The sequence below is a fragment of the Aplidium turbinatum genome, chromosome 6 (assembly GCF_918807975.1).
Source record: "Aplidium turbinatum chromosome 6, kaAplTurb1.1, whole genome shotgun sequence".
Lineage (NCBI taxonomy): Eukaryota > Metazoa > Chordata > Ascidiacea > Aplousobranchia > Polyclinidae > Aplidium > Aplidium turbinatum.
The window spans coordinates 15,352,753-15,378,256 of NC_137477.1; the positions used below are offsets into that span (position 1 = coordinate 15,352,753).

The 25,504-nt window shown below is 44.7% G+C and overlaps 2 non-coding genes and 2 pseudogenes across 2 annotated transcripts; all 4 read right to left on the minus strand.

Annotated features, from left to right (window-relative positions):
• Positions 1-6,255: 6,255 nt before the first annotated feature.
• Positions 6,256-6,461, minus strand: LOC145772896 (U2 spliceosomal RNA; annotated as a pseudogene).
• A 6,503-nt stretch (positions 6,462-12,964) lies between these two features.
• Positions 12,965-13,071, minus strand: LOC145772931 (U6 spliceosomal RNA). The gene has a single exon (XR_014289357.1). It is a non-coding gene; the product is annotated as a U6 spliceosomal RNA (small nuclear RNA).
• A 182-nt stretch (positions 13,072-13,253) lies between these two features.
• LOC145773412 (U1 spliceosomal RNA) lies at positions 13,254-13,416 on the minus strand. Its single transcript, XR_014289795.1, has one exon. It is a non-coding gene; the product is annotated as a U1 spliceosomal RNA (small nuclear RNA).
• Positions 13,417-20,609: 7,193 nt separating this feature from the next.
• On the minus strand, positions 20,610-20,783 carry LOC145772900 (U2 spliceosomal RNA; annotated as a pseudogene).
• Positions 20,784-25,504: the final 4,721 nt, after the last annotated feature.

Here is a 25,504-nt window from a genome sequence, read left to right on the forward strand (position 1 = left end):
ACACACCCAAACACTCAGCAGGCACACCATACTTACATGGAAGATACCTACCAGGGAGGCGAGGGACTCACTACGACCGAAGGGACCCACCGCGGTAGATGGTAATCTGTGGATGTAAATGTTTGGTTAGTGGCTGCCTCAAGCTGATCTGCCTGTCTCAACTTTCCTCTTGCTGATCTTGGAGCAGTCTAGGAGATGGCGGGTCAAGCTCAAGAACTAGCGCGTTTTGTCAAAGAGTTAATTTTAATTTTATTTGTAATTGTTTATGTGTGTGTATCTTCTTGTTGCCCGCTTGAAGAAGGGCACCTGTTTGGAGGAAACGGGCCACTGCAGTCTGACACCTCATTTGGCGGAGATGCCAGAGAGGAGCGGCCAGAGGGAGGGTAGCTTTCGCTGACCCCAGAGTCATCATGGAATTGGCCGCTGCAATCCTGTCATCCCAGAGCGAGTGGGATGACGGAGAGGGACGGTTAAAGATCTCCCGCTGCAATCATTCTTCCGGCATCAGGCCGTTGGAGATGAGTGAGAGGGACGGGTTAAAGGTGGGTTGTTACGCCCTTGGCTGTCTAATCTTCTTCAAAGATGATCTACGACCGTACTGTTCTAGTGAGATCCACCGCTGCAATCAGTCATCCCTACCACCGAGGACGACTGAGAGGGCGGTTGAAGAGTGGATCTCGACTGGTTCTTCTTTCTTCTGACCGTAGGAGGAGGTTTGGAAGGAGTAGAAATGTCAGATGACAAAGGAGTGTTATGCTTTTGTGTTATGTTTTTCGTTTTTGTCATGATGACCCACAGGGCTTGAATGGTGGACCGTTTTGTGTCCTGTATATATGTGTCGCCTATGTCCAGAGATATCTTCTTTTGGATGATGGTGTGTTTGGCGACATTCATCATGGTCAAAAGAATCGGATTGTTCTTCTGTCCGTCAGGGATTTGGTTGTGGAGGATCATGTCCTTTGTTATTTCTATGTCTTCCTTGGTTAGGCCAAGATATTGTTGTTTCAGGCGCTCCCATGTTCCTTGTGCAAAGGAGCACTTGGTGAGGACGTGGGCCACATTGTCTTCTGGTTTTCTGCAGAATTTGCAGTTTGTTTTTCTGTCGGAGTGTATTGATCTATTAAAATCTCCCCATTTGTATCCTCCATGTGCAATCCGAAAGGACATGGAGGATAGGTGAGGTGGAAGGAAGAGTTTGATTCCCTTGTTTTTCAAGAGGATCTCATTCCAAGGAATCTTCTTTCCGTTTTCATCAATCTTGTCAATTTTCTTTTCATTTTGCGTTTTCAGATTGATGTAGATATTTTTGTAGGAAGTGTTTTCCCAGTCGTGTTTCAAGCCTTTGAGTTTGCAAAAGGACTTGAAGATGTCCGCATACATTTCGTTTGGAATTGGGGCATGCGGAATGCTGTTGGAGAACAGATGAGGATTAATGTGTCTCATTCTGTAACTCAAATTGAACATGGCCCATTCGTGCCAGATTTCGGTGGCGTCTTCTAGTGAGAAGAGGTGGCGAATTCTGTCGATGCGGCTTGTTTGAAATTTTGATTGGATGTCCACCATGTTGATGCCTCCATCTTTGACAGGAGGAAACGTCTTGCTTCTCTGGAGCTGTTCGAATGGTGAAGGATACCAGAGGAAGTCGAAGAGGATTTTGTTTAGTTCTTTGATGTGTTGTTTCGTTGGCATCAGCACTCTACTGAGATGCAAAGTGACGGGTACCAAGAGAGTGTTGATGATCGAGATCTTTCCATAGAGGGAGAGTCTTCGTGGTTTGTGGATGTTGGCGATCGTTTGAGTTTTTTTGATGGCGGTCTGCCAGTTCATCTTGTCAAGTTGTGTTTTGTTTGTGCCTAGCCAGATGCCCAGGATCTTGACGTTGTTCAAGATCGCAGCTTCTGGAAAGAGTTGCTGAGCTCTTTGGGCCAGGTCAGGTTTGGACGCCAGGATCTGGGTCTTTCCCTGGTTCACTTTCTGGCCGGACATCGTCTGGTAGATGGCTAGTTCTTTGTTGATTTCCTTGAGAGATGGAATGTCTCTTGTGATGAATGTGGTGTCGTCCGCATATTGCTGGATTTTGATTGTCAGCTTGGAAAAGCGAAAACCGTTGATCAGATGATTTTTCTCTATGCGTCGGGTGAGAACGTCAGCACAGATTATGAAATAGAGCATGCTGAGGGGACAACCCTGTCGTATGCCCCTTTTAACGTTTATTCGTTTTGTTAAAGCTCCATTGATTTCTATTTTGCTTTTTGTTTTGTGGTAAACTAATGACAGGTAATTCATCATTATTGGTTTTACTCCGAGTTTCTTCAAGATTCCATAGAGGAAGGAGTGACTAACTCTATCGAAAGCTTTTTCAAAGTCAGTTATCATGACGTACAAGTCCCTGTGTTGAGTTTGAGAAGCTTCCAGGGCAGCTTGTATATTCATTGTAACATGCTCTATTCTGCGGTTTGGCAGTCCACATTTCTGATTCGGACAAATCAGGTTTGTGATCATGGGTGTGAGTCTGTTGGAGAGGATTTTGCTCAAGATCTTGTAGTCTGTGTTGAGCAGAGAGATCGGTCTCCAATTTTTGAGCTTTTCTTTTTCACCTTTTTTAAAGATTAACTTCACTTTTGCTTCTCTCATTGAGGAAGTCATTGTTTTTCTCAAGTAGCAATTTGTAAGCATCTCTAGAATGTCGTGTTTCAGGAAATGCCAGCATTTTTGGTAGAATAATGAGCCGAGACCATCTGATCCAGGTGCAGAATCCTTATTAAGAGAATCGATGGCGGTTTTTACTTCTTTGAGACTGATCAGCTGTTCCGCTTGTTCAGCTGCGTCTTCCTCAATTTTGGCCTCTCCAAGAATGTTTAAGTAGTTGTTTTGTTCTTGAGAGTTTATGTTGTCTTTTACACCCCATAGGGAGTGGTAGAAGCTGTGTACTTCTTTGAGAATGTCTTCTTTCTTGGTGAGTGTTGTGTTGTTTGCGTCGTGTATCTCAGTGATAGAGGTACTTTTACAATTTTGTTCCTCTGCTTTGAAGAAGCTTTTAGATGGTTCTTCATCGCTAGTTGGGATAGTTCTGGATCTGATTTGCGATCCGACTGCTTTATAATCGTAGAAGTTGTTGATTTTCTCCAAGAATTCCGGGCGACGATCTTCCAGGACGTGGTCTGGATGAGCGTCCAGAGTGTGGAGCATATTTTTCGCTTGATTGTAATCTTCTCTACGCTTGAGTGCGACATCTTGCGAGAGTTCAATCAGTCGATTTTTCAACATTTTCTTGCCATGATCCCACCTTATAAGCATGTCTGGTGGTTCTATTTGTGGTACGTTTATGGTCCAATTTTCCCAAGCCGTTTCGAGCTCTGTTATGACGTGAGCATATTCTAATATGCTGTTATTGATTTTGTATGAATATTCACCCCATTTGGTGTGTTGTTGATATTTTAGATGAATTATTGGTAATGTGCAGTGGTCTGATGATGTGAAGTATTCATGTTTGATGTTATGATAATTTTCAAGTGCATGTTCATTTATGTATATTCTATCTATCCTGGTCTTACTGTTGTGGTTTTGGCGCGTGAACAGTCTTTTGTAAGGATATTCTTGTCTGAATATGTCTGTCAATTGGTTATGATGTATTAATGTTCTAAGTGCTGTTTTATCCGGTGTAGTGAAGAAAAATTGCGGCTTAGCAGTGTCCAACGGATCAAGGATCACGTTAAAATCACCAAGTAAGACCACATGTTGATGTTCATATTCCAGCATAGCCTCGGAGAGCAGTTCAAAGCATGACTTTCTCTCTCCGTTGCTCTGCGGAAGGTATGCATTGAATATGTTTATGTTATTTTTACCACATTTGATGTTGAGGTGATGTATTCGATTTTGTACTATTGTGTGATGTGTGATTTCGGACCTATCGTGTATGTCCTTCTTTACGATGAACATTGTCCCTGCATAGAAGGGGGTTCTATCAGGTTCTATGTTTGTATATGTTATGTAATTGTTATGTTGAGCCCACGTCTCGAGTTGATCGGTGGGGATTCTGTGTGTTTCCTGAATTGCCAGTACAGAGAGTCTGTGAGATGTAGAGAACTGTTTGACATCTCGCAATTTCTTGGATATTCCGTTGATGTTCATTGAGCCAACCTTGAGGTTGCCCAGTCCGGCGTCCGAATCGTCACTCTCCGTATCTGTGAACATGATTATAGATAGAGAAAAAGCAGATTAAAGTTTAAGAGTTTTGGACTAGACCGTGTAGTTGGATGGGACGCCGTCTGAGTCCGTGAGCTCATCCACCGAACTGAAGACATTTCGATGGAGAGGAGAGGTCCCGGTCAGTTCAGCCCGCGTAGACTCTCTCGAAGAAACGGACTCCGAGTCAGTTGACGAGTTGTCATTGTCAACTGAGACCGACGCATCCTTGGAGCTGGCGTGGGATGCGTCGTGGTCTCTGGGATTCGTCGTCCTGGGAGATGCTGGTTGGGCAATCGATCTCCGCTTTAGCAAGGGTTCTTTTGGAGTCGATGTCTTGGACTCTGTGTTGGACATGGGCTTATCCACTATCTCAGCATCTGATGAGAAGATGCTGCGCATGGAGGTTTTGGGGTTGTGTTTACCTCCTTTGCCCACGGTGATAAAGCCATCGTCGCTCGTGGGGGGGTTCTTTCTCTTCCTACTCTTTTCCCTGAACTTTTCTCTTGCATTGCAACCAGGTTTGTGTCGGCCTGTTGATCGGCACACATGACAGGCGAGCTGCTGCCTGGTTGGCGACGAATCTGACACATACGTTTTTTTTGGTCTGGATGCAGCAAAACGCGGTCTGGACTTCTCGGCCTGTCTCGCAAGGAAAGCGGCCTCTGATCTTTGGCAGAAGAGTTCGTTGCTTCTGTTTATGGATTCTCTCGAGCGTCCCTGTTTCCTGGGTTGTCTAGGCGCCCGGTCTCGGGGTGGGTCGGCCTTGGACTCCCGGTCTCGAGATGGGTTGGCCTGGGTCTTCTTCGGCTTCGTGGGGCATTTGGAAGTTAGGTGGCCCCGGACTTTGCATATTTGGCAGAGTGGCAAATGTCCCTCTCCAGGCTTGGTGATGGAGATCCATTCACCAAACATCTGCACCTTATCTGGGATGTTAGCGAGTTTAGTGTTCTGCAGGTACACATGCAGAAACTCGTTGCAGATGGTGGGGTGCTGCTTGTGTTTACCTTTAACCATCTGGTAAACATTTCCCCAGTTTGCTTGGCAAGCAAACTCATTAATTAAATCCAGATGCCACTCGTCTGGCACTGGATATAATGTGATCACGTCGCATGGTGGCATCGGTCGCCATACTTTGATCACGTAACCTACTTCCTTGTGTGAATAGGTCACGGGTGACTGATGGTCTAGCGCCAGCTGTTCCATCAGCACGGATTTGGTTTCGTTCTCAGAAGCTGAGAACGTGACGGTGAAAATGTGCTGCCGCAGGCTCTTGGCACGCACAGCTTTTAGCTCCTTTCCATACTTTGCAAGGAAGCCATCTTGCATAAAGAAACTGATGAAAGTGCTTACATCAAGCCAGGACTGGCTGGATGCTTGCACAACCAAGGTTCTTTGATATTTAAACTCGTTGGCCTTAGAGTCGCCCATGAGTATAGCTGGTGTTTAGTTTATGTTATTTTAAATATAAGAAGCTTAACCAAGCGCCATATATAGCGGGCTAAATTTTCTTAAGAATGCTGTTTTTATTTCAAGCCAATGGCCTGCAGCAAAGCTCAGTTTCATTCGCTGCCATACATGCTATCATATGATGAGTGATCGCATTCTATTCTTTGAAAGGTAAGTCGCCCTCTGAGCATTGCTTGCTCACATTTATTAAACTAATGCAAGACTCTGCATGTCACGTGCCGCTTGAAGCCGGCCGGTCAGTCAGTTGGTTTGTTCACGACTCGCGACGAAAAGAAGTTTGTGTCTGCGTAGGAGAACATCACATGTTTGACAAGGTGAGTCGCATTATTGGCACAGCTGTGCTGGCTGAATTGCTCAGCACAGGAACTTTTATTCAATAGAGAGTCATTGCAGAACACGCGACAACAAGCGAAAAATTTGCAACACCACACACACGTACGCGAGAGAGTAGATAACATCGGCGCAATGAATGAAAATGAACAGAAAATGACATATGATACACACGACGACCAATAAAACACAAGAAATGAGACCGACGAACAACGAAAGCCATGATTCGCATTTTCAATGATTGATTGTTCATTTATCCCACCCGAAGGTGGGATGTGGGCCGAACCCGGAGGTACTGCAATACCGGGACAACCCGTGGGTGCGACAAAGCGAGCTTTGAATCGACACCCCGTCTTCAAACATACATTTAATACAAGAGCCCAGCGATGCTGGGCGTCCCAGGTATTAAACTGAGAAGAACAGATACTACACTTGATCTTATTTTTTTTTTTTTTTTTTTTCGCTCCGGGAGCCGTCCACACACCCAAACACTCAGCAGGCATACCATACTTACATGGAAGATACCTACCAGGGAGGCGAGGGACTCACTACGACCGAAGGGACCCACCGCGGTAGATGGTAATCTGTGGATGTAAATATTTGGTTAGTGGCTGCCTCAAGCTGATCTGCCTGTCTCGACTTTCCTTTTGCTGATCTTGGAGCAGACTAGGAGATGGCGGGTCAAGCTCAAGAACTAGCGCGTTTTGGTAGATAATTAATTTTTAAATTTTATTTGAGTTTGTTTGTGTGTGTGTATCTTCTTGTTGCCCGCTTCAAGAAGGGCACCTGTTTGGAGGAAACGGGCCACCGCAGTCTGACACCTCATTTGGCGGAGATGCCAGAGAGGAGCGGCCAGAGGGAGGGTAGCTTTCTCTGACCCCAGAGTCGTCTTGGAATGGGCCGCTGCAATCCTGTCATCCCAGAGCGAGTGGGACAACGGAGAGGGACGGTTAAAGATCTCCCGCTGCAATCACTCTTCCGGCATCAGGCCGTTGCAGATGAGTGAGAGGGACGGGTTAAAGGTGGGTTGTTACGCCCTTGGCTGTCTAAACTTCTTCAAAGATGATCTACGACCGTACTGTGCTAGTGAGACCCACCGCTGCAATCAGTCATCCCTACCACCGAGGATGACTGAGAGGGCGGTTGAAGAGTGGATCTCGACTGTTTCTTCTTTCTTCTGACCGTAGGAGGAGGTTTGGAAGGAGTAGAAATGTCAGATGACAAAGGAATGTTATGTTTTTGTGTTATGTCTTTCGTTTTTGTCATGATCACCCACAGGGCTTGAGTGGTGGACCGTTTTGTGTCCTGTATATATGTGTCGCCTATGTCCAGAGATTTCTTCTTTTGGATGATGGTGTGCTTGGCGACATTCATCATGGTAAGAAGGATCAGGTTGTTCTTTTGTCCTCCAGGGAGTTGGTTGTAAAGGATCATGTCCTTTGTTATTTCTATGTCTTCCTTGGTTAGGTCAAGATATTGTTGTTTCAGGCGCTCCCATATTCCTTGTGCAAAGGAGCACTTGGTGAGGATGTGGGCCACATTGTCTTCTGGTTTTCTGCAGAATTTGCAGTTTGTTTTTCTGTCGGAATGTATTGATCTATTAAAATCTCCCCATTTGTATCCTCCATGTGCAATCCGAAAGGACATGGAGGATAGGTGAGGTGGAAGGAAGAGTTTGATTCCCTTGTTTTTCAGGAGGATCTCATTCCAAGGAATCTTCTTTCCGTTTTCATCAATCTTGTCAATTTTTTTTTCATTTTGCGTTTTCAGATTGATGTAGATATTTTTGTAGGAAGTATTTTCCCAGTCGTGTTTCAAGCCTTTGAGTTTGCAAAAGGACTTGAAGATGTCCGCATACATTTCGTTTGGAATTGGGGCATGCGGAATGCTGTTGGAGAACAGATGAGGATTAATGTGTCTCATTCTGTAACTCAAATTGAACATGGCCCATTCGTGCCAGATTTCGGTGGCGTCTTCTAGAGGGAAGAGATGGCGAATTCTGTCGATGCGGCTTGTTTGAAATTTTGATTGGATGTCCACCATGTTGATGCCTCCATCTTTGACAGGAGGAAACGTCTTGCTTCTCTGGAGCTGTTCGAATGGTGAAGGATACCAGAGGAAGTCGAAGAGGATTTTGTTTAGTTCTTTGATGTGTTGTTTCGTTGGCATCAGCACTCTACTGAGATGCAAAGTGACGGGTACCAAGAGAGTGTTGATGATCGAGATCTTTCCATAGAGGGAGAGTCTTCGTGGTTTGTGGATGTTGGCGATCGTTTGAGTTTTCTTGATGGCGGTCTGCCAGTTCATCTTGTCAAGTTGTGTTTTGTTTGTGCCTAGCCAGATGCCCAGGATCTTGACGTTGTTCAAGATCGCAGCTTCTGGAAAGAGTTGCTGAGCTCTTTGGGCCAGGTCAGGTTTGGACGCCAGGATCTGGGTCTTTCCCTGGTTCACTTTCTGGCCGGACATCGTCTGATAGATGGCTAGTTCTTTGTTGATTTCCTTGAGAGATGGAATGTCTCTTGTGATGAAAGTGGTGTCGTCCGCATATTGCTGGATTTTGATTGTCAGCTTGGAAAAGCGAAAACCGTTGATCAGATGATTTTTCTCTATGCGTCGGGTGAGAACGTCAGCACAGATTATGAAATAGAGCATGCTGAGGGGACAACCCTGTCGTATGCCCCTTTTAACGTTTATTCGTTTTGTTAAAGCTCCATTGATTTCTATTTTGCTTTTTGTTTTGTGGTAAACTAATGACAGGTAATTCATCATTATTGGTTTTACTCCGAGTTTCTTCAAGATTCCATAGAGGAAGGAGTGACTAACTCTATCGAAAGCTTTTTCAAAGTCAGTTATCATGACGTACAAGTCCCTGTGTTGAGTTTGAGAAGCTTCCAGGGCAGCTTGTATATTCATTGTAACATGCTCTATTCTGCGGTTTGGCAGTCCACATTTCTGATTCGGACAAATCAGGTTTGTGATCATGGGTGTGAGTCTGTTGGAGAGGATTTTGCTCAAGATCTTGTAGTCTGTGTTGAGCAGAGAGATCGGTCTCCAATTTTTGAGCTTTTCTTTTTCACCTTTTTTAAAGATTAACTTCACTTTTGCTTCTCTCATTGAGGGAGTCATTGTTTTTCTCAAGTAGCAATTTGTAAGCATCTCTAGAATGTCGTGTTTCAGGAAATGCCAGCATTTTTGGTAGAATAATGAGCCGAGACCATCTGATCCAGGTGCAGAATCCTTGTTAAGAGAATCGATGGCGGTTTTTACTTCTTTGAGACTGATCAGCTGTTCCGCTTGTTCAGCTGCGTCTTCCTCAATTTTGGCCTCTCCAAGAATGTTTAAGTAGTTGTTTTGTTCTTGAGAGTTTATGTTGTCTTTTACACCCCATAGAGAGTGGTAGAAGCTGTGTACTTCTTTGAGAATGTCTTCTTTCTTGGTGAGTGTTGTGTTGTTTGCGTCGTGTATCTCAGTGATAGAGCTACTTTTACAATTTTGTTCCTCTGCTTTGAAGAAGCTTTTAGATGGCTCTTCATCGCTAGTTGGGATAGTTCTGGATCTGATTTGCGATCCGACTGCTTTATAATCGTAGAAGTTGTTGACTTTCTCCAAGAATTCCGGGCGACGATCTTCCAGGACGTGGTCTGGATGAGCGTCCAGAGTGTGGAGCATATTTTTCGCTTGATTGTAATCTTCTCTACGCTTGAGTGCGACATCTTGCGAGAGTTCCATCAGTCGATTTTTCAACATTTTCTTGCCTTGATCCCACCTTATAAGCATGTCTTGTGGTTCTATTTGTGGTACGTTTATAGTCCAATTTTCCCAAGCCGTTTCGAGCTCTGTTATGACGTGAGCATATTCTAATATGCTGTTATTGATTTTGTATGAATATTCACCCCATTTGATGTGTTGTTGATATTGGAGATGAATTATTGGTAATGTGCAGTGGTCTGATGATGTGAAATATTCATGTTTAATGTTATGATAATTTTCAAGTGTATGTTCATTTATGTATATTCTATCTATCCTGGTCTTACTGTTGTGGTTTTGGCGCGTGAACAGTCTTTTGTATGGATGTTCTTGTCTGAATATGTCTATCAGTTGGTTATGACGTATTAATGTTCTAAGTGCTGTTTTATCCGGTGTAGTGAAGAAAAATTGCGGCTTAGCAGTGTCTAACGGATCAAGTATCACGTTAAAATCACCAAGTAAGACCACATGTTGATGTTCATATTCCAGCATAGCCTCGGAGAGCAGTTCAAAACATGACTTTCTCTCTCCGTTGCTCTGCGGAAGGTATGCATTGAATATGTTTATGTTATTTTTACCACATTTGATGTTGAGGTGATGTATTCGATTTTGTACTATGGTGTGATGTGTGATTTCGGACCTATCGTGTATGTCCTTCTTTACGATGAACATTGTCCCTGCATAGAAGGGGGTTCTATCAGGTTCTATGTTGGTGTATGTTGTGTAATTGTTATGTTGTGCCCACGTCTCAAGTTGATCGGTGGGGATTCTGTGTGTTTCTTGTATTGCCAGTACAGAGAGTCTGTGAGATGTAAAGAAGTTTTTGACATCTCGCAATTTCTTGGATATTCCGTTGATGTTCATTGAGCCAACCTTGAGGTTGCCCAGTCCGGCGTCCGAATCGTCACTCTCCGTATCTGCGAACATGATTATAGATAGAAAAAGCAGCAGGTTAAAGTTTAAGAAGTTGGACTAGACCGTGTAGTTGGCTGGGACGCCGTCTGAGTCCGTGAGCTCACCCACCGAACTGAAGACATTTCGATGGGGAGGAGAGGTCCCGGTCAGTTCAGCCCGCGTAGACTCTCTCGAAGAAACGGACTCCGAGTCAGTTGACGAGTTGTCATTGTCAACTGAGACCGGCGCATCCTTGGAGCTGGCGTGGGATGCGTCGTGGTCTCTGGGATTCGTCGTCCTGGGAGATGCTGGTTGGGCAATCGATCTCCGCTTTAGCAAGGGTTCTTTTGGAGTCGATGTCTTGGACTCTGTGTTGGACATGGTCTTATCCACTATCTCAGTATCTGATGAGAAGATGCTGCGCATGGAGGTTTTGGGGTTGTGTTTACCTCCTTTGCCCACGGTGATAAAGCCATCGTCGCTCGTGGGGGGGTTCTTTCTCTTCCTACTCTTTTCCCGGAACTTTTCTCTTGCATTGCAACCAGGTTTGTGTCGGCCTGTTGATCGGCATACATGACAGGCGAGCTGCTGCCTGGTTGGCGACGAATCTGACACATACGTTTTTCTTGGTCTGGATGCAGCAAAACGCGGTCTGGACTTCTCGGCCTGTCTTGCAAGGAAAGCGGCCTCTGATCTTTGGCAGAAGAGTTCGTTGCTTCTGTTTATGGATTCTCTCGAGCGTCCCTGTTTCCTGGGTTGTCTAGGCGCCCGGTCACGGGGTGGATCAGTTTTGGACGCCCCGTCTCGATGTGGATTGGCCTGGGTCTTCTTCGGTTTTGTGGGGCACTTTGATGTTAAATGGCCCCGGGCTTTGCAGATCTGACACAGTGGCAAATGTCCCTCTCCAGGCTTGGTGATGGATATCCACTCACCAAACATCTGCACTTTCTCTGGGATGTTAGCGAGTTTAGTGTTCTGCAGGTAAACATGCAGAAACTCGTTGCAGATGGTGGGGTGCTGCTTATGTCTACCTTTGATCATCTGATAAACTTTACCCCAGTTTGCTTGGCAAGCAAACTCGTTGATTAAATCCAGATGCCACTCGTCTGGCACTGGATATAAAGTAATCACGTCGCATGGTGGCATAGGGCGCCATACTTTGATTACATAATCAGTTTCCTTGTACTTGTAGGTCACAGGTGACTGATGGTCTAGCGCCAGCTGTTCCATCAACAAGGATTTTGTTTCGTTCTCAGAAGCTGAGAACGTGACGGTGAAAATGTGCTGCCGCAGGCTCTTGGCACGCACAGCTTTTAGCTCCTTTCCATACATTGCAAGGAAGCCATCTTGCATAAAGAAACTGATGAAGGTGCTTACATCAAGCCAGGTCTGGCTGGATGCTTGCACAACCAAGGTTCTTTGATATTTAAACTCGTTGGCCTTAGAGTCGCCCATGAGTATAGCTGGTGTTTAGTTTATGTTATTTTAAATATAAAGAATTAACAAAGACTTACCAACGTCCAAGCTTTTCAAGTTTTAAATTTTCCTTCTGAAGGAAAATTCAGCTAAATTCTGTCTTGACCACACCCAAAAAGCTGGTCACGTACTGTCTAGACTCGCTGTAGCTAACTGGCTATTCTCACCTGACCTACTTTCTACGTGGCAATCAGCTAATTCCCTTAAGGGGAAAGGGCTGACTCCAAAAAAAATCTAGGGAGGGAAAAAAAGCTAACTACTCGCCTAGATCAGTGGTTCCCAGCAAGGGGGCCACTGATCTAGCTGTCGTAGGCTATTTTCTAAACTTTCTAGTTATTTATTTATCTAGCTGACTTTAAAAAAAAATCTAAAAAGGCTGGTAAAAGTTAGGCCGGTGTCGCTTTCACTCGCTCGCTCTAGCGAGGAAAGCAAGGCTTGCTGTTAGTCGCTTTTTGGCAGCAATGTTTCCAAAGCCACCAGTTCGCAATTAATCGTTCGCACTTTGAATAAGGCTCGTGAGACTTACCTTATTCAAATAGCTCTTAGCTCTTGAGAGCCGAGATCTTGAGAGCCGTAGATCTTAGCTCTTGAGAGCCGAGATCTTAGCTCTTGAGAGCCGAGAAGCGATAAAGCAATGCTCCACGACGTCGACGTTTAGACATCGCGGCGGCGCTTTCGGTCCGCCGGCCGGCAGTCCTGGTCGCATTTGAAATCGACTTTGTCGAATGGCTGGTGTTCTCCACTGCCTGGCAACGTGGGCACACCACGTGCGTGACGACGCGATCAAGTCGCATCCAAGCAAAGGACAAGGCATAGAAAGCATGTCGATGAACTGTGGATGCACATCCAGTCGGTGACTAAAAGAAATATGGAACGCTTCACGATTTTGCGTGTCATCCTTGCGCAGGGGCCATGCTAATCTTCTCTGTATCGTTCCAATTTTAGTATATGTACTGCCGAAGCAAGTACGCTCACCTCTTGCTTTTGATTCGCTTAAAAAGCTTTCAGATGATTTCGCTTTCAGCTTGTGGTCTCGCAACAGCAGGACACAAGACAACAATTCGGTCTCCAAACGCTTGATATGTGTTGTACGGGGGGGGGGGATGGAAAAAGCTTTTTCTTCTTCTTCGCTTTCGGTTGATGAGTTAAAAAAGGGATAGCGCGAACGCAGTCCCCACTAACAGAAATTATACGACCGAGTTACCCACATTTGGGGTAATCGCAGAGGTCAACTTCTCCGAAGTGCAATGGTGAAGTCTCGCCCTGGGCCCACCGCCTACGTGATCACGGTGAAGACCCTCGTCAGGTAAGTATGAGTTGGTTGCCTGTCAGCATCTCTCTTCTGGGACCGTGATTCTCTTCGGCTTTGCTCCGTTGCTTTTGTTTGCCTTTTTTGTGTGTGAGCAGAACCTTTCGACGACACTTCAGCAGCTGCTGCTGTTTCTGTGATCACTCACTTACTTCGAAAAAGAACAATGTATGAGTTTGAAAAATGAGAGCAAACAATGCTCAGGCGCACTTACCTTGTATTCAAATAGAATGATGAAGAAGCTTAACCAAGCGCCATATATAGCGGGCTAAATTTTCTTAAGAATGCTGTTTTTATTTCAAGCCAATGGCCTGCAGCAAAGCTCAGTTTCATTCGCTGCCATACATGCTATCATATGATGAGTGATCGCATTCTATTCTTTGAATATGGTAAGTCGCCCTCTGAGCTTTGAATAAGGTAAGTCTCACGAGCCTTATTCACTGCGAACGATTAATTGCGACCTGGTGGCTTTGGAGACATTGCTGCCAAAAAGCGACTAACAGCAAGCCTTGCTTTCCTCGCTAGAGCGAGCGAGTGAAAGCGACACCGACCTAACTTTTACCAGCCTTTTTAGATTTTTTTTAAAGTCAGTTAGATAAATAAATAACTAGAAAGTTTAGAAAATAGCCTAAGTCAGCTAGATCAGTGGCCCCCTGCTGGGAACCACTGATCTAGGCGAGTAGTTAGCTTTTTTTCCCTCCCTAGATTTTTTTTTGGAGTCAGCCTTTTCCCCTTAAGGGAATTAGCTGATTGCCACGTAGAAAGTAGGTCAGGTGAGAATAGCCAGTTAGCTACAGCGAGTCTAGACAGTACGTGACCAGCTTTTAGGGTGTGGTCAAGACAGAATTTAGCTAAATTTTCCTTCAGAAGGAAAATTTAAAACTTGAAAAGCTTGGACTTTGGTAAGTCTTTGTTAATTCTTATATTTAAAATAACATAAACTAAACACCAGCTATACTCATGGGCGACTCTAAGGCCAACGAGTTTAAATATCAAAGAACCTTGGTTGTGCAAGCATCCAGCCAGTCCTGGCTTGATGTAAGCACTTTCATCAGTTTCTTTATGCAAGATGGCTTCCTTGCAAAGTATGGAAAGGAGCTAAAAGCTGTGCGTGCCAAGAGCCTGCGGCAGCACATTTTCACCGTCACGTTCTCAGCTTCTGAGAACGAAACCAAATCCGTGCTGATGGAACAGCTGGCGCTAGACCATCAGTCACCCGTGACCTATTCACACAAGGAAGTAGGTTACGTGATCAAAGTATGGCGACCGATGCCACCATGCGACGTGATCACATTATATCCAGTGCCAGACGAGTGGCATCTGGATTTAATTAATGAGTTTGCTTGCCAAGCAAACTGGGGAAATGTTTACCAGATGGTTAAAGGTAAACACAAGCAGCACCCCACCATCTGCAACGAGTTTCTGCATGTGTACCTGCAGAACACTAAACTCGCCAACATCCCAGATAAGGTGCAGATGTTTGGTGAATGGATCTCCATCACCAAGCCTGGAGAAGGACATTTGCCACTCTGCCAGATTTGCAAAGTCCGGGGACACCTAACATCAAAGTGCCCCACGAAACCGAAGAAGACCCAGGCCAACCCACCTCGAGACAGGGAGTCCAAGGCCGACCCACCCCGAGACCGGGCGCCTAGACAACCCAGGAAACAGGGACGCTCGAGAGAATCCATAAACAGAAGCAACGAACTCTTCTGCCAAAGATCAGAGGCCGCTTTCCTTGCGAGACAGGCCGAGAAGTCCAGACCGCGTTTTGCTGCATCCAGACCAAAAAAAACGTATGTGTCAGATTCGTCGCCAACCAGGCAGCAGCTCGCCTGTCATGTGTGCCGATCAACAGGCCGACACAAACCTGGTTGCAATGCAAGAGAAAAGTTCAGGGAAAAGAGTAGGAAGAGAAAGAACCCCCCCACGAGCGACGATGGCTTTATCACCGTGGGCAAAGGAGGGAAACACAACCCCAAAACCTCCATGCGCAGCATCTTCTCATCAGATACTGAGATAGCGGATAAGCCCATGTCCAACACAGAGTCCAAGACATCGACTCCAAAAGAACCCTTGCTAAAGCGGAGATCGATTGCCCAACCAGCATCTCCCAGGACGACGAATCCCAGAGACCACGACGCTTCCCACGCCAGCTCCAAGGATGCGTCGGTCTCAGTTGACAATGACAACTCGTCAACTGACTCGGAGTCCGTTTCTTCGAGAGAGTCTACGCGGGCTGAACTGACCGGGACCTCTCCTCTCCATCGAAATGTCTTCAGTTCGGTGGATGAGCTCACGGACTCAGACGGCGTCCCATCCAACTACACGGTCTAGTCCAAAACTCTTAAACTTTAATCTGCTTTTTCTCTATCTATAATCATGTTCACAGATACGGAGAGTGACGATTCGGACGCCGGACTGGGCAACCTCAAGGTTGGCTCAATGAACATCAACGGAATATCCAAGAAATTGCGAGATGTCAAACAGTTCTCTACATCTCACAGACTCTCTGTACTGGCAATTCAGGAAACACACAGAATCCCCACCGATCAACTCGAGACGTGGGCTCAACATAACAATTACATAACATATACAAACATAGAACCTGATAGAACCCCCTTCTATGCAGGGACAATGTTCATCGTAAAGAAGGACATACACGATAGGTCCGAAATCACACATCACACAATAGTACAAAATCGAATACATCACCTCAACATCAAATGTGGTAAAAATAACATAAACATATTCAATGCATACCTTCCGCAGAGCAACGGAGAGAGAAAGTCATGCTTTGAACTGCTCTCCGAGGCTATGCTGGAATATGAACATCAACATGTGGTCTTACTTGGTGATTTTAACGTGATCCTTGATCCGTTGGACACTGCTAAGCCGCAATTTTTCTTCACTACACCGGATAAAACAGCACTTAGAACATTAATACATCATAACCAATTGACAGACATATTCAGACAAGAATATCCTTACAAAAGACTGTTCACGCGCCAAAACCACAACAGTAAGACCAGGATAGATAGAATATACATAAATGAACATGCACTTGAAAATTATCATAACATCAAACATGAATACTTCACATCATCAGACCACTGCACATTACCAATAATTCATCTAAAATATCAACAACACACCAAATGGGGTGAATATTCATACAAAATCAATAACAGCATATTAGAATATGCTCACGTCATAACAGAGCTCGAAACGGCTTGGGAAAACTGGACCATAAACGTACCACAAATAGAACCACCAGACATGCTTATAAGGTGGGATCATGGCAAGAAAATGTTGAAAAATCGACTGATTGAACTCTCGCAAGATGTCGCACTCAAGCGTAGAGAAGATTACAATCAAGCGAAAAATATGCTCCACACTCTGGACGCTCATCCAGACCACGTCCTGGAAGATCGTCGCCCGGAATTCTTGGAGAAAATCAACAACTTCTACGATTATAAAGCAGTCGGATCGCAAATCAGATCCAGAACTATCCCAAATAGCGATGAAGAGCCATCTAAAAGCTTCTTCAAAGCAGAGGAACAAAATTGTAAAAGTAGCTCTATCACTGAGATACACGACGCAAACAACACAACTCTCACCAAGAAAGAAGACATTCTCAAAGAAGTACACAGCTTCTACCACTCCCTATGGGGCATAGAAGACCACATCAACCCTCAAGAACAGAACAGTTACCTAAACATTCTGGGAGAGGCCAAAATTGAGGAAGACGCAGCTGAACAAGCGGAACAGCTGATCAGTCTCAAAGAAGTAAAAACCGCCATCGATTCTCTTAATAAGGACTCTGCACCTGGATCAGATGGTCTCGGCTCATTATTCTACCAAAAATGCTGGCATTTCCTGAAACACGACATTCTAGAGATGCTTACAAATTGCTACTTGAGAAAAACAATGACTCCCTCAATGAGAGAAGCAAAAGTGAAGTTAATCTTTAAAAAAGGTGAAAAAGAAAAGCTCAAAAATTGGAGACCGATCTCTCTGCTCAACACAGACTACAAGATCTTGAGCAAAATCCTCTCCAACAGACTCACACCCATGATCACAAACCTGATTTGTCCGAATCAGAAATGTGGACTGCCAAACCGCAGAATAGAGCATGTTACAATGAATATACAAGCTGCCCTGGAAGCTTCTCAAACTCAACACAGGGACTTGTACGTCATGATAACTGACTTTGAAAAAGCTTTCGATAGAGTTAGTCACTCCTTCCTCTATGGAATCTTGAAGAAACTCGGAGTAAAACCAATAATGATGAATTACCTGTCATTAGTTTACCACAAAACAAAAAGCAAAATAGAAATCAATGGAGCTTTAACAAAACGAATAAACGTTAAAAGGGGCATACGACAGGGTTGTCCCCTCAGCATGCTCTATTTCATAATCTGTGCTGACGTTCTCACCCGACGCATAGAGAAAAATCATCTGATCAACGGTTTTCGCTTTTCCAAGCTGACAATCAAAATCCAGCAATATGCGGACGACACCACATTCATCACAAGAGACATTCCATCTCTCAAGGAAATCAACAAAGAACTAGCCATCTACCAGACGATGTCCGGCCAGAAAGTGAACCAGGGAAAGACCCAGATCCTGGCGTCCAAACCGGACCTGGCCCAAAGAGCTCAGCAACTCTTTCCAGAAGCTGCGATCTTGAACAACGTCAAGATCCTGGGCATCTGGCTAGGCACAAACAAAACACAACTTGACAAGATGAACTGGCAGACCGCCATCAAAAAAACTCAAACGATCGCCAACATCCACAAACCACGAAGACTCTCCCTCTATGGAAAGATCTCGATCATCAACACTCTCTTGGTACCCGTCACTTTGCATCTCAGTAGAGTGCTGATGCCAACGAAACAACACATCAAAGAACTAAACAAAATCCTCTTCGACTTCCTCTGGTATCCTTCACCATTCGAACAGCTCCAGAGAAGCAAGACGTTTCCTCCTGTCAAAGATGGAGGCATCAACATGGTGGACATCCAATCAAAATTTCAAACAAGCCGCATCGACAGAATTCGCCACCTCTTCTCACTAGAAGACGCCACCGAAATCTGGCACGAATGGGCCATGTTCAATTTGAGTTACAGAATGAGACACATTAATCCTCATCTGTTCTCCAACAGCATTCCGCATGCCCCAATTCCAAACGAAATGTATGCGGACATCTTCAAGTCCTTTTGCAAACTCAAAGGCTTGAAACACGACTGGGAAAACACTTCCTACAAAAATATCTACATCAATCTGAAAACGCAAAATGAAAAGAAAATTGACAAGATTGATGAAAACGGAAAGAAGATTCCTTGGAATGAGATCCTCTTGAAAAACAAGGGAATCAAACTCTTCCTTCCACCTCACCTATCCTCCATGTCCTTTCGGATTGCACATGGAGGATACAAATGGGGAGATTTTAATAGATCAATACACTCCGACAGAAAAACAAACTGCAAATTCTGCAGAAAACCAGAAGACAATGTGGCCCACGTCCTCACCAAGTGCTCCTTTGCACAAGGAATATGGGAGCGCCTGAAACAACAATATCTTGGCCTAACCAAGGAAGACATAGAAATAACAAAGGACATGATCCTCCACAACCAAATCCCTGACGGACAGAAGAACAATCCGATTCTTTTGACCATGATGAATGTCGCCAAACACACCATCATCCAAAAGAAGATATCTCTGGACATAGGCGACACATATATACAGGACACAAAACGGTCCACCATTCAAGCCCTGTGGGTCATCATGACAAAAACGAAAAACATAACACAAAAGCATAACATTCCTTTGTCATCTGACATTTCTACTCCTTCTAAACCTCCTCCTACGGTCAGAAGAAAGAAGAACCAGTCGAGATCCACTCTTCAACCGCCCTCTCAGTCGTCCTCGGTGGTAGGGATGACTGATTGCAGCGGTGGATCTCACTAGAACAGTACGGTCGTAGATCATCTTTGAAGAAGATTAGACAGCCAAGGGCGTAACAACCCACCTTTAACCCGTCCCTCTCACTCATCTCCAACGGCCTGATGCCGGAAGAGTGATTGCAGCGGGAGATCTTTAACCGTCCCTCTCCGTCGTCCCACTCGCTCTGGGATGACAGGATTGCAGCGGCCAATTCCATGATGACTCTGGGGTCAGCGAAAGCTACCCTCCCTCTGGCCGCTCCTCTCTGGCATCTCCGCCAAATGAGGTGTCAGACTGCAGTGGCCCGTTTCCTCCAAACAGGTGCCCTTCTTCAAGCGGGCAACAAGAAGATACACACACATAAACAATTACAAATAAAATTAAAATTAACTCTTTGACAAAACGCGCTAGTTCTTGAGCTTGACCCGCCATCTCCTAGACTGCTCCAAGATCAGCAAGAGGAAAGTCGAGACAGGCAGATCAGCTTGAGGCAGCCACTAACCAAACATTTACATCCACAGATTACCATCTACCGCGGTGGGTCCCTTCGGTCGTAGTGAGTCCCTCGCCTCCCTGGTAGGTATCTTCCATGTAAGTATGGTGTGCCTGCTGAGTGTTTGGGTGTGTGGACGGCTCCCGGAGCGGACGCACTAATGATGAGACAGGAAACAAATCCATTCCATATGGACAATTTGTAAACCTGCAAGATGTAGTGGTATCCATCTTGAACTCTGAGCGTTGCGCGAAGAGAAAAAAGAAAAAAAAAAAAAAAAAAAAAAAAAAAACCCTCTGAGCATTGCTTGCTCACATTTATTAAACTAATGCAAGACATTTATTAAACTAATGCAAGACTCTGCATGTCACGTGCCGCTTGAAGCCGGCCGGTCAGTCAGTTGGTTTGTTCACGACTCGCGACGAAAAGAAGTTTGTGTCTGCGTAGGAGAACATCACATGTTTGACAAGGTGAGTCGCATTATTGGCACAGCTGTGCTGGCTGAATTGCTCAGCACAGGAACTTTTATTCAATAGAGAGTCATTGCAGAACACGCGACAACAAGCGAAAAATTTGCAACACCACACACACGTACGCGAGAGAGTAGATAACATCGGCGCAATGAATGAAAATGAACAGAAAATGACATATGATACACACGACGACCAATAAAACACAAGAAATGAGACCGACGAACAACGAAAGCCATGATTCGCATTTTCAATGATTGATTGTTCATTTATCCCACCCGAAGGTGGGATGTGGGCCGAACCCGGAGGTACTGCAATACCGGGACAACCCGTGGGTGCGACAAAGCGAGCTTTGAATCGACACCCCGTCTTCAAACATACATTTAATACAAGAGCCCAGCGATGCTGGGCGTCCCAGGTATTAAACTGAGAAGAACAGATACTACACTTGATCTTATTTTTTTTTTTTTTTTTTTGTTTTTTTTTTTGTTTTGATTTTTTTTCGCGCAACGCTCAGAGTTCAAGATGGATACCACTACATCTTGCAGGTTTACAAATTGTCCATATGGAATGGATTTGTTTCCTGTCTCATCATTAGTGCGTCCGCTCCGGGAGCCGTCCACACACCCAAACACTCAGCAGGCACACCATACTTACATGGAAGATACCTACCAGGGAGGCGAGGGACTCACTACGACCGAAGGGACCCACCGCGGTAGATGGTAATCTGTGGATGTAAATGTTTGGTTAGTGGCTGCCTCAAGCTGATCTGCCTGTCTCAACTTTCCTCTTGCTGATCTTGGAGCAGTCTAGGAGATGGCGGGTCAAGCTCAAGAACTAGCGCGTTTTGTCAAAGAGTTAATTTTAATTTTATTTGTAATTGTTTATGTGTGTGTATCTTCTTGTTGCCCGCTTGAAGAAGGGCACCTGTTTGGAGGAAACGGGCCACTGCAGTCTGACACCTCATTTGGCGGAGATGCCAGAGAGGAGCGGCCAGAGGGAGGGTAGCTTTCGCTGACCCCAGAGTCATCATGGAATTGGCCGCTGCAATCCTGTCATCCCAGAGCGAGTGGGATGATGGAGAGGGACGGTTAAAGATCTCCCGCTGCAATCATTCTTCCGGCATCAGGCCGTTGGAGATGAGTGAGAGGGACGGGTTAAAGGTGGGTTGTTACGCCCTTGGCTGTCTAATCTTCTTCAAAGATGATCTACGACCGTACTGTTCTAGTGAGATCCACCGCTGCAATCAGTCATCCCTACCACCGAGGACGACTGAGAGGGCGGTTGAAGAGTGGATCTCGACTGGTTCTTCTTTCTTCTGACCGTAGGAGGAGGTTTAGAAGGAGTAGAAATGTCAGATGACAAAGGAGTGTTATGCTTTTGTGTTATGTTTTTCGTTTTTGTCATGATGACCCACAGGGCTTGAATGGTGGACCGTTTTGTGTCCTGTATATATGTGTCGCCTATGTCCAGAGATATCTTCTTTTGGATGATGGTGTGTTTGGCGACATTCATCATGGTCAAAAGAATCGGATTGTTCTTCTGTCCGTCAGGGATTTGGTTGTGGAGGATCATGTCCTTTGTTATTTCTATGTCTTCCTTGGTTAGGCCAAGATATTGTTGTTTCAGGCGCTCCCATATTCCTTGTGCAAAGGAGCACTTGGTGAGGACGTGGGCCACATTGTCTTCTGGTTTTCTGCAGAATTTGCAGTTTGTTTTTCTGTCGGAGTGTATTGATCTATTAAAATCTCCCCATTTGTATCCTCCATGTGCAATCCGAAAGGACATGGAGGATAGGTGAGGTGGAAGGAAGAGTTTGATTCCCTTGTTTTTCAAGAGGATCTCATTCCAAGGAATCTTCTTTCCGTTTTCATCAATCTTGTCAATTTTCTTTTCATTTTGCGTTTTCAGATTGATGTAGATATTTTTGTAGGAAGTGTTTTCCCAGTCGTGTTTCAAGCCTTTGAGTTTGCAAAAGGACTTGAAGATGTCCGCATACATTTCGTTTGGAATTGGGGCATGCGGAATGCTGTTGGAGAACAGATGAGGATTAATGTGTCTCATTCTGTAACTCAAATTGAACATGGCCCATTCGTGCCAGATTTCGGTGGCGTCTTCTAGTGAGAAGAGGTGGCGAATTCTGTCGATGCGGCTTGTTTGAAATTTTGATTGGATGTCCACCATGTTGATGCCTCCATCTTTGACAGGAGGAAACGTCTTGCTTCTCTGGAGCTGTTCGAATGGTGAAGGATACCAGAGGAAGTCGAAGAGGATTTTGTTTAGTTCTTTGATGTGTTGTTTCGTTGGCATCAGCACTCTACTGAGATGCAAAGTGACGGGTACCAAGAGAGTGTTGATGATCGAGATCTTTCCATAGAGGGAGAGTCTTCGTGGTTTGTGGATGTTGGCGATCGTTTGAGTTTTTTTGATGGCGGTCTGCCAGTTCATCTTGTCAAGTTGTGTTTTGTTTGTGCCTAGCCAGATGCCCAGGATCTTGACGTTGTTCAAGATCGCAGCTTCTGGAAAGAGTTGCTGAGCTCTTTGGGCCAGGTCAGGTTTGGACGCCAGGATCTGGGTCTTTCCCTGGTTCACTTTCTGGCCGGACATCGTCTGGTAGATGGCTAGTTCTTTGTTGATTTCCTTGAGAGATGGAATGTCTCTTGTGATGAATGTGGTGTCGTCCGCATATTGCTGGATTTTGATTGTCAGCTTGGAAAAGCGAAAACCGTTGATCAGATGATTTTTCTCTATGCGTCGGGTGAGAACGTCAGCACAGATTATGAAATAGAGCATGCTGAGGGGACAACCCTGTCGTATGCCCCTTTTAACGTTTATTCGTTTTGTTAAAGCTCCATTGATTTCTATTTTGCTTTTTGTTTTGTGGTAAACTAATGACAGGTAATTCATCATTATTGGTTTTACTCCGAGTTTCTTCAAGATTCCATAGAGGAAGGAGTGACTAACTCTATCGAAAGCTTTTTCAAAGTCAGTTATCATGACGTACAAGTCCCTGTGTTGAGTTTGAGAAGCTTCCAGGGCAGCTTGTATATTCATTGTAACATGCTCTATTCTGCGGTTTGGCAGTCCACATTTCTGATTCGGACAAATCAGGTTTGTGATCATGGGTGTGAGTCTGTTGGAGAGGATTTTGCTCAAGATCTTGTAGTCTGTGTTGAGCAGAGAGATCGGTCTCCAATTTTTGAGCTTTTCTTTTTCACCTTTTTTAAAGATTAACTTCACTTTTGCTTCTCTCATTGAGGAAGTCATTGTTTTTCTCAAGTAGCAATTTGTAAGCATCTCTAGAATGTCGTGTTTCAGGAAATGCCAGCATTTTTGGTAGAATAATGAGCCGAGACCATCTGATCCAGGTGCAGAATCCTTATTAAGAGAATCGATGGCGGTTTTTACTTCTTTGAGACTGATCAGCTGTTCCGCTTGTTCAGCTGCGTCTTCCTCAATTTTGGCCTCTCCAAGAATGTTTAAGTAGTTGTTTTGTTCTTGAGAGTTTATGTTGTCTTTTACACCCCATAGGGAGTGGTAGAAGCTGTGTACTTCTTTGAGAATGTCTTCTTTCTTGGTGAGTGTTGTGTTGTTTGCGTCGTGTATCTCAGTGATAGAGGTACTTTTACAATTTTGTTCCTCTGCTTTGAAGAAGCTTTTAGATGGTTCTTCATCGCTAGTTGGGATAGTTCTGGATCTGATTTGCGATCCGACTGCTTTATAATCGTAGAAGTTGTTGATTTTCTCCAAGAATTCCGGGCGACGATCTTCCAGGACGTGGTCTGGATGAGCGTCCAGAGTGTGGAGCATATTTTTCGCTTGATTGTAATCTTCTCTACGCTTGAGTGCGACATCTTGCGAGAGTTCAATCAGTCGATTTTTCAACATTTTCTTGCCATGATCCCACCTTATAAGCATGTCTGGTGGTTCTATTTGTGGTACGTTTATGGTCCAGTTTTCCCAAGCCGTTTCGAGCTCTGTTATGACGTGAGCATATTGTAATATGCTGTTATTGATTTTGTATGAATATTCACCCCATTTGGTGTGTTGTTGATATTTTAGATGAATTATTGGTAATGTGCAGTGGTCTGATGATGTGAAGTATTCATGTTTGATGTTATGATAATTTTCAAGTGCATGTTCATTTATGTATATTCTATCTATCCTGGTCTTACTGTTGTGGTTTTGGCGCGTGAACAGTCTTTTGTAAGGATATTCTTGTCTGAATATGTCTGTCAATTGGTTATGATGTATTAATGTTCTAAGTGCTGTTTTATCCGGTGTAGTGAAGAAAAATTGCGGCTTAGCAGTGTCCAACGGATCAAGGATCACGTTAAAATCACCAAGTAAGACCACATGTTGATGTTCATATTCCAGCATAGCCTCGGAGAGCAGTTCAAAGCATGACTTTCTCTCTCCGTTGCTCTGCGGAAGGTATGCATTGAATATGTTTATGTTATTTTTACCACATTTGATGTTGAGGTGATGTATTCGATTTTGTACTATTGTGTGATGTGTGATTTCGGACCTATCGTGTATGTCCTTCTTTACGATGAACATTGTCCCTGCATAGAAGGGGGTTCTATCAGGTTCTATGTTTGTATATGTTATGTAATTGTTATGTTGAGCCCACGTCTCGAGTTGATCGGTGGGGATTCTGTGTGTTTCTTGTATTGCCAGTACAGAGAGTCTGTGAGATGTAAAGAAGTTTTTGACATCTCGCAATTTCTTGGATATTCCGTTGATGTTCATTGAGCCGACCTTAAGGTTGCCCAGTCCGGCGTCCGAATCGTCACTCTCCGTATCTGTGAACATGATTATAGATAGAGAAAAAGCAGATTAAAGTTTAAGAGTTTTGGACTAGACCGTGTAGTTGGATGGGACGCCGTCTGAGTCCGTGAGCTCATCCACCGAACTGAAGACATTTCGATGGAGAGGAGAGGTCCCGGTCAGTTCAGCCCGCGTAGACTCTCTCGAAGAAACGGACTCCGAGTCAGTTGACGAGTTGTCATTGTCAACTGAGACCGACGCATCCTTGGAGCTGGCGTGGGATGCGTCGTGGTCTCTGGGATTCGTCGTCCTGGGAGATGCTGGTTGGGCAATCGATCTCCGCTTTAGCAAGGGTTCTTTTGGAGTCGATGTCTTGGACTCTGTGTTGGACATGGGCTTATCCACTATCTC